The 9,854-nt window shown below is 46.5% G+C and overlaps 1 long non-coding RNA gene across 1 annotated transcript in view; it reads left to right on the top strand.

The window, feature by feature from the left end:
- Window positions 1–9,854, top strand: part of LOC116217098 — a 46,478-nt gene that overhangs the window by 12,506 nt on the left and 24,118 nt on the right. The window lies entirely within an intron of this gene.

Below are 9,854 nucleotides of genomic sequence, written 5' to 3'. Positions count from 1 at the left end.
TTTTCCCCTTAACAATCGTCAGTGACCTTTCTTCTCTTTTACTATTAAAAAACTAAAAAAATAAAATCTACTCACTCTGTGAAGCTCACTTTTACTATTTGCTTTCACAGTCTCAGTTGACAGCTAAAAGCTGTAGCAATTGCAGCTTTCCAGGTTCTATTGTTCTGCACGTTTTTGCCTCGGTGTCTCAGAACAATTTACAGTAAATAGAGGGATTCATGGGAAACAGGGATAAAAACAGATGAGTTGTCAGCATGATATAGGAGCAGAGAGTTTGCTAGGGAGGAACGTCACTGCAAAGTGTTGTTGGAGCAGAGAGGGAGGATGGAGAGAACAGCAAATGGTGATGACCCCACAGGGTGTGAGGGCAAATCCTACTTGGAGGAGCATTTAGATGTTAGGTTCTTTGGGAAATGCATCAGGTCAGCAGGGGTTGTGCCACTTGGCATCTGTGTGGTGTGGTATAAGAGGTTTGGGCATGTGTGTGAGAGTGATAGGACTGGCAGTCATTTTTGGTTGGCGTGGGTGAACTGGGCTCAATATTGCCACTGGTTTTGAATGTGGTCGTAGAATCAGAAAATGTCTGTAGTTGGAATGGACCCATAAGGATCATCGTGCCCAACTCCTGGCTCCACAAAGGACCACCCAAAAATCAGACCCTCTGAGAATGCTTCTTGAGCTCTGGCAGCTCAGTGCCACCACCACTGCCCTGGGGAGCCTGCTTTATGCCTGCCACCTGTTGGAGGCTGATTTCCCTCACCTTTGTCCTCTGTGACCCAATGGACCAACTCTGATAGCACTCACAAACCCAGACGGAATCAGGAGAGCTGGAGTCAGTGGAGCCCTGTGGTTGTATTTCTCTGGTGACAAGGCTCTTCAGAGCTCAAGGACAGTAATTGAATGTAATGTCCAAAGCCCAAACCAGTCTACAAATCCCAGTGCTGTGAATAGGAGACTTAGAAGGGCTGCTTTCCTCATCTTATCTCTCACAGACAGTTACTGTGTTCTTGATGTAATTATAGTGATAAAACAATGTGACATAACTGCTTGCTTCTATCATGGTATCACTGCTGTTGACTTAAACGACAAGGTAATAATTTTATAAGAGACCTTTTATTTTTCTTTCCCTGGCAGCCACTAAGCATGGGAGCAGCTATCTCCGATAAAATGCATTATGCACATTTCACGAGTCCTAAAACTTTTTATCGGTTTTATTTATGCACTTCTCATCCAGGTGAAATTCTCATTTGTTCTTGCAGCATCTAGGCAGTGTCTCCAGCCAGCACAGGGACTGGTGTTTGCACAGTGGGACCTGAGCTGCAGACAGCAGCAGCCGGTCACGCTTGATGCTTGGGAGAGGAGAGAGGGAACAAAGGCTCATTTCTGCACAATTCCCTCACTTTTCAGGCGTTGGTGCATTGCAGACATGCAGGTCCCCCCACGCAGCTAGAGGAGGTGTCCTTGGATGGCTCTTGTGGGAGAGAGCCTGGCTAAAAATGAGCCACGTGAAGAGGATGAGAGATGGGATGCGGGCACCTCCCTTTTTTAATATATGGAAGGCCTGACCGTGTGTATCAGTTGCTTTAAATTAGCTGGGAAGCTGCAGCCTAGAGGCAGCCTGTGCGAGCAAACTTTCAAGCCAATGGGAATCTAATCATATATATTTATGTCCCTGCATTCCCGTGTCTCGGCTGTACATTTACTGATGTAACTTTCACAGGCACGCAAAGCCCTGCTGATCTATGCTGTTGTCTGACACTGTCAGCCAAACCTCACTGTGAAGCACAGGGAGGGAAGGGATGCAGAGTACATCCCTGTCCTGTAACTCCCTCTTGGGGTTGGACCAGCCCAGGTGTGTAAAGCAGCAAGCAGCTGCAATCCCTGGAAGTTGGAGGGGGAGATGCCCTCAAGCTCTGTCTTGTTGCATGCAATATTGGTTGCGTAAAAAAGTAAAAATACATTTTGTTTACCTGTGTGGAGTTGTCAAAGTGGATGATAAACTCAGGCAATATAGCTACAGATAGACTTAGCGCTTGTTTGTGGGTATTCAGATTATTTTCTGGCTTCCTTACTTTCATTAGAGGGCATGAGAATATCTGGGAGAAACTGATATTTGCATTCAGTGACAATCAAATAGAGGAAGGAATCATCTGAGAATGCTAATGGGCAGCAAACCTTACAGGGCTTACGGTTTGAGCTTGTCAGAATGGCTCTGTGAGGAGGTTTGACAGTGCAGTTCTTGAACACGTGGAATTGTTCATTGCTTTAAACCAACCGAGTCCTCTGCGTGAGGAATGCAGGTTTTATCTTGAAGGCTCCGAGTTTTCTACTGTTTGCCTCTTTGCCCAAGTGGTAAAAGAGGAGAGAAAAAGCTCAGACTTGAGTACTGTAAAATCATTTTTTCTGTCTTTGGTTTCTCTTAAAGAACGGTACCGAGTTTGGGAACAGGCAGGATGGGATTTGCAAAGTTACTACCAGTTTTAATAGCTGTTCTTGGAAGCAAGTCCATAGAAGGTGAGGCCACTGTGATGTGTTTCCCAGTGCAGGCTTGAACAAAAAATGCGAAAGCAAACTTCCAGCAATGGCATTGCTCTTGCATGGAGAAAAACAGCCTTCCCTTTGCTTTGTCATTGCTTTCAGGGGGAAAAGGGTGGTCTGCCCAATGTTGGTAGTGAGTGCTGGTAGCTGCACGCCATTGCCCTGCTCTGCACTGCAGGCTTTCCTCCTCTGCACTGGGCTGGGGGACCAGCACTGCTCTCTGCCTCTTCGTGCTCCTCGTCCACCGTGCTGTCCCCTGGGGCAGCCCCTAATGACAGGCTGAGAAGTTGAAACAGGCATCAGGGTTAAGAGAAAGATGTAACTGCTGTTTTAATGCCTCTTCTGTAGTCTTTTCCCTTTGTATTGAAGGTGTCTGTTTAATACCAAGTGATGACTGCCCTGACTGTCACTCTCTTGGAAATACTGTGTTTAGGTGCCCTCCTGGGTTTTTCAGACAATCAAAAGGTGGCACATGGCCTCGATAAACAAATGCCTTTGAAAATTCCCCACGTTGCTGCTGAAATACCGGTGCTGCCGGACGCGTGACCCATCACACTGCTTTTCACCCAGCTCTGTCATTCTCTCAGCCGGCGGCTTTTGTGTGCCTGGGAGCTGTGGTTGAGTCCCAGACAATGCAGAAAGATGTGTTTCACTAAGAACCCTTTCCACAACTGACTTGCTGCTGATGGAAGCTGCTAAGAGGAGCCCTGGTTCTTGGTCTTGTTGGAAGTGATGCTGGGCTGGGAATGGAGAAAGTGGGGATTGAGGAAGAGGGGCAGATATGGGATTGGGATGAATTTTAGTGAATTCATCTAGTGCCTGTTCTAATGGTTGGCAACCCTGTCCACAGCAGGGGATCAGACCTAGATGATGGCAGTGAAATTGCCAGGTCATGGCCTGAACTGATGGTTAAGCACCAGTGTGGCTAACTCAGGGAGCTCAGGTGCAAGCAATGTACCCGAGTGACTGGAAAGGGTGGGCTCTCCTCACCCTCATTTAAGGGCTAGCAGCTGGATAGAGATTGCATTCCTCTTGAGGCATCACCAGTCATTGGAAGGGGTGAGCTACGTTTTGTTCTTTGTTATCTTCTATTGCTCCATCACATTTGTATCCTGGTAGAAGGCACTGTCTTTGCTTTCTTGTGCTGCACAATGAGCTTTGAGGTCCCTTCCAACCCAAGCTGTTCAATGATTCTGTGAATTAACATCGATCATGTGGGTGAGAGGTTGCTTCCCAGTTGCTCAAATGGCCCACAACGATGTGAGATCGGGCTTTTGTGGTGCAGTTTTCTCCTTATTGCTAGTGAGGAGGAGATGGGGTCATTCCCTAGGGCGGGATGCTTGCCTGCTTGTCCAAAGGAGAGAGTCTGGACACAGACTTTGGGTCTGGAGATTCAATTATCTTTAAGGTCCCTTCCAACCTTAAGCTGTTCTGTGTTTTGTCTCTTGTTGCAAGGGAAGCACGATAGCTGGGACCAGCTGGGGAAAATATGGGTTTAATCCTGGACTACAGCAAGAGCACATGGGAACTCTCCTGCTTTCATGAGTATTTTTTTCGTTTAGTGTTTTCAGCCATGTGAATGTTTAATGGCTTTTCGTAGCATCTGGAAGGGGATCCCATGCCTGCTCCTTGTCTTCTCCTTTGACATTAATTCTGACCATGTAGTCCTACTGCTGAGGGATGTGTGCAGCTCTGTGGGAGAGTATGAGGAGGGCTAGGCTGTGTATTGCGTGCTGTAGGCGTGCCTATGGGGCTGTGCAGGGTGATTTTGGAGCTTATCTGCCCTTTACATTTTTGTATTTTTCTCCCAGCTTCCTTCTCAGAAACCTCAAGGAAAAAAAAGGGAGGAGAGAAGCGTCAATCCCCTCTTTCAACTAGTCCAAAGTAATCTCTCATTTTTATAAATACCTCAGCAGTTCTCAGTCACTCTGTAAGCATTATACTTTGGCCAGATAGTTAATGTTTATAGGGGGTGTAAAGTAAATTAACTTTCAACCACAGTCATCTACAGGATGTCACCTCCTCAATCACAAGCACAGGAGAGCTGCTCACCCAGGTTTCCAGCAGCTTCTTTCTGGGACAAGTATCAAACCATCCCTAAATCTTTCAAAAGCTTTTCCTGTTCCTTCGGGGAACAGCTTCTCTGCTGAGCTGTGAGATGTCCTTGTGGTTCCAGGTGGGTGAAGTCTATGTGGCACAGACCAGGTCACCCTGCAGCAGGCACCTGTTTGTAGAGCTGCCTGATGCATGGTGCTCTCTGACATATTGCAGGGCACTGAGCATTGTTTGCTTTCTCCTGCAAAGGAGAAAGGAGTATGTTTGGCTCAATGACACCTTCCAGGGGTACCACCAACTGTTTTGCAGTCTTTGATTTCAAGGCATAAGAGAACCTGTTCTTTCTTCTTTGTCCTCATAGTTGCAAACAAAGTGCTTGCTTTCCCACTTGGGTTCTTCTGCTTTTATCTTCCAGCTGCTGTTGGTTCTTGCTTTGCTTTCTGTGTGCAAGCAGAAACCTGTCTGGTATTTGAGATCTCTGCTGTTGGAAGTTGCTAAATTGCTGTCCCTCACAACTATCTTTTTTTGATACTCTTCTTAGTCCCTCACAGCAAAACATCTTCCCCACTTTCTCAGGTGGTTTTATAATTCTCTCCATCATCATCTCCAACTTTTCCATTCTTTTAAGTCCTTTGCAAAATGCTTTTGTGAAAGCTGCTGTCAGTGTGCTGGTCGGTGCTGACCAGTGCAGTCTGAAGTTGCAAGCCAGCTCCCCATCCCTTTGCGTTTAACTGAAGGCTGACTCCTTGATAGACACTACTGACTAGAGCTGAGAGCTCATGCAGTTACTTCTCTATCAAAAAATAACACTATTTGGAGTGCTTTGCTTTTTCTTTTTCATTGCACAGACACTCCCTCATACCTCCCACAGCTGGAAGGTAGCTCTGTCCTAATTTGTTTGTTCCTTGGTGCGCACCTGTGTGTTTGCCTTAGTTAAAGTGTTTGATTTGCACAGGCCCAGCATACCAGGAGGTCTGCAAAGCTCCGTGGAACCTCCTGCTGAATTGCTCTGCCAGCTTTTGTGTCTCCTGCAAACCTTAGTGGCAGTCATTTTATTCTGCCTTCCTGAACAGTGCTGGAAGCACTGGAGGCATCAGGTAATGCCTGTCCCCTTGGAGCCCTGCAGAAATGGGCTTCTTTGGGTGCTAATTCCCTGCAATTCTGTCTGTCCAGTTTTGATTTCAGCTCTTGGACTTCTTCCCCCCCCTTCTCTCAATCTCAGATTGATGACTGCTTTATAGCAGTTGTGGAGGAATGAGATGGGGTGAGAAGGTCTGAGTACTGAGAGGGGTGAATTGGGAAAAATGTTGTTTTTACAGGTGCTAGGCATGGTATCTGTATGCATGTATACATATTACAATGCAGAGCATAAAAGCCTGAAGTCTCCTTTAGCACAGCCTGTAATCCTATTAGAAGGATTACTCTGTTGTCCTAGGCTATCAGATCGTGGTAAGAACTCATTTAGGTCAGCTGTTTAGGAAATTTACACACACAAGGAAAAAAAAATAAAGCCTCTTGCTGTATTTCATAGGGATCGACAAGCTCCTTTCAGACCTTCTCTTTGCTGCTGATTACAACCTTGCTCTTGTAGTTTCTCTGCATCCTTCATAAACCCTCATGTAAATGATTTGCTTTCAGCTTTTCACTTCTAACGGCAGATATTGTATAGGCGGTGCTGGACCCCAGGTATTTCCAGACCTTGAAAGGATTAGAATTTTGAATAGTAAAGTACTTTGGTTTTTGCTCTCCCTCTGTGCATTTGTGCACATGATAACTGTGAGAGTAAGGGTATGGGCAGGCCTGATTTGCGGGCAGAACTTAATGAAAGCTAAATCTGCGCTGGCAGGGCCCCAATCAGTTTAATCCTTGGTCTGGTGATTATCAGTGATGTTATAATTTAATTTGATGCCTCTGTATTCCGAAGGTCAGCTCCTGCTTTCCTTTACAGTGGCAGTCAGTTCTAGTGCGTGCCTTCCTCATAATTCCAGCAGAGCCAGGTATTCAACAGGAGTGTGCTTAAATGGGGTGGCCAAACAAAGCAACTGGGCATGCTGCAGCCAGGGAGAAAGCCCTTCATGTTGGGAAAAGCGTGGTGGGAACTTTCACCTCCTGATCTGGAATAAAGCCACATCTGTCTAGAGCTTGATGTTGTATTTCATGCCTCCACCCAAACGTTTATGGCAGAGTAAGAAAGGAGATGTGCATGCAAATCTCATCTGTTGCTGCCAAAGCTCTGTGCACTCACAGGGAACTCCCTTCTGTTTTTTGGCTAAGTCTGTGTTGGGCAGTTGAGCTGTTTCTTTCCATCCAGAGGGAATGTACTCTTACAGGTGGGAATCCCTCCTCATAAGGAACGTACAGGTACAGATGGGAATGTCTCTTTGGAAGGATTTGCTACGTTAAGTCTTCCAGCGGTCAGAGGATTCTGCCTGCAATCCTGTAGAGCTTTGAGGAGATCCATGCTTGTGTGTTATCGGCGTGGCAGACCAGCGTGGGTTATGTCTGCCCAAGCTGCTGCGCACGTTGTAATCCAGACACTTTTGCAGGAAGCAGCTATACAATGTGTTTGTGAGGTTGGACCCTTCCTGAAAGCACCAGACGAGATGGCGATTAGGATCTGCAGGCAAAAGAGTGGACTTCTCCAACCCGCCATCCATTTTCTTTGCCGCTTTTTAAGGCTTGTTGTCTCTTGAATGTCTGGAAGATTCCTGCACCTTCTTTGGTCTTGTTTGTCCTTCCAAACTAGAACAGCAATTTGCTTTCACCCTTTCCTTCACCTCCTCAGTTGGATCTCCTTTGCTGGATTTATTCCCGTTCCCAGGGTATAGTTAGATGATCCTCGCTAATTCATGCGTTGCCAACTCTTCTTCCTTTAGCTATCCAGACTTTTTGCTTTAAGAGTGGATGTTTTTACTGCCAGATACCTGCTCCCTCCTCTGTGTTTCCAGTGGAGTGCTGGTGACATCCAGTGTCTAGTTTGGCTTATCACTGGCATACACATGTGTCCTAAGCTGATATCCCCAGGGGATGCTATAGATCTAAAGACTTGTTTTCCCCCTCAGCTACTCTGCATTTGAATGAGCAACCATGCACCATGTCAGAGGTGTTTGTGACATCTGTAATTCACACAAGAGGGGGAAAAAAAGGAAAAAAGAACCTTTGAGGCCAGAGCTTCTAGGGAAAGCTGCCTTTTAAAGAGAGGCAACTGTGTGCAAAGAGAAATGAGAACTGAGAAACAAATCACAGCTTCCATTGGAGATAATGAGAATCTTAGATAGTAACACATGCAGTGTACTGAGGCCAGAGCAGTCCTGTCTCTCTGTTCCCCAAAGGGAGGCTTAGTGCTCTGTAATACTTACAAGGTCACTGCCTTCCACCCCTCTCTGAAAGCAACACTGGGCCTGCGGGAAGAATGATGGAAGTGGTGTAGGAGGAAAGCCAAGGGCCATCAGCCCAGACTGCTCACTGCTTGCTGCTTTGTGCCTTCCTGGGCTTCAGGCAGACTCTAATTTCACAGCCTAGCAGGGAAGGACTGTCCGCACAGCACCGATGCTGAGCTCTCAGCTGGGATCCACACTGACAAAAAGGGTTTCTTGGAGTACTGATGGTGGGGGAGCTGAGCCTCCCCCATGTACTCCAGAGGTATAGAACAGGCAGAAGGTGCTATTTACCCTCATTCTTGCTTTCCACCCCATTTAGTTAACTGGGGCAAACACAAAATTTCTTCCCCTGGAGTTTCTTGAAGCTGTAGAGTCGTTCCCTGAGAGAGTAAACAGAAGCCCTGTTTGCTTGAGTCATTAAACACAGAACAAAGCACAGGGGAGTGATCTGTCACTGGTGGGCTAGGAGAGAGAGCAAATGGACCTTTCCATCCCTAAGCATGGTGAATTTTTTCACTCCTCATTTCCTTTATGACATCTAGCCCTGAATGTATCTGCAGGACGTGCTGCTGCTCTTGTTCCCAGCATCCATCCCCTCTCCCATCTAGAATCACGTAACTGTAGGATCATTTGAGTTGGAAGGGACCTTTAAAGGTCATCTAGTTCAGCTCCTCTGTAATGAACAGTCCTTTCTCAGCAGAACTCGAGAGGCCCGTCTTGGAGGGAGGAAGTGCAGAAGAAGCTTCTGAAATTTAGCTTTAGACTTTAGCTGCTTACATTTATCTGAACTGCACATGGTGGGCCTAGGATTTGAAGAAATGTAAGTTCACTGCATATCAATCAACTTGGGATGGACTGTGCTTCTCTTTGCTTTGAAAAACATGAGTTGAAGGCAAGTGATCGCACTCCTGAGGGTGTGAAGAGGGCTGGGTGGTGCTGCCAACACCTCCTGCTCCAGAACCTGCTCTGTAGCTTCACCTCCCAGGCATCCCTGTTCTTTCTGAGCCTTTCTGGTGCAAGAAGTGCAGAGGAGAAATGTGTTCTCCTGCCCAAGGCCAGAAGCAGCTGACTCCCAGCAGGATGGCTTCCCAGTCTTTTAGCTCTGATGATCTTAGTTTATGTTGTTTGTTTTTCTTAATTGAATATTTTATAAATTAACATGATTTCTGCATAGTGTTTATCTTTCTCTCTGTGAGCCTTTATGGCCGAGATAGCCTAGAGTAGACTAATTAAAACACTGAACCATGACTGTGCCCCTAGCCAGAAAGAGGACTATATAATGTATGTGATGCTGATACAGATCTGGGAGCTGGCGAAGCAGAGAGCCAGAAGATCTGTCTGTGCCCATCAGTCTTACTTAAGAAGCCTTTTCTATTCATTGCTGTTGAGGACTGTCTCTTCTCTGCCTTAAATGGATGCTCAGATTAGGAGCCTCTGGGTGAACATCATCCTTCCAGACACTGGTGCTGCTAACAGTGCACTTCTGTGGGCATCAGTGCAAAGTATGAGCAAAACTGCGTGCAGCTGCTGCCTAGGAGGGCTTTTCCCTACACTTTACTGCTGGCTCAAGTTGTACTCCTCCTGCCCTATACGTGGCACATCCAGGCTTTTCTCACTAGTCAGAAGACAAGACTGAACTGTGGCTTTTCTAACCCTAGGCGCTTCGAGGAACCCAGGAGAATTGTCCCTGCGAGGGCTGGATGCAGAGCAGTTACATCTGCTGTGCTCAGCTTGAAGGCAGACTTAGAGTGACTTTTCAGAAGCCTGCCTCCTTTTACAGGCCTTTCTTTCCTTTTGTTATTTCAAGATAAAGAACTTGGCTCCGTAAAGGAGTAAGCCAAGTGCTGGTTTATTGCTACCAGCTGAATAGTAAAAAAGAAA

This window comes from Meleagris gallopavo, chromosome 12, assembly GCF_000146605.3.
Source record: "Meleagris gallopavo isolate NT-WF06-2002-E0010 breed Aviagen turkey brand Nicholas breeding stock chromosome 12, Turkey_5.1, whole genome shotgun sequence".
Classification (NCBI taxonomy): domain Eukaryota; kingdom Metazoa; phylum Chordata; class Aves; order Galliformes; family Phasianidae; genus Meleagris; species Meleagris gallopavo.
This window is presented reverse-complemented; position numbering and strand designations above follow the sequence as displayed.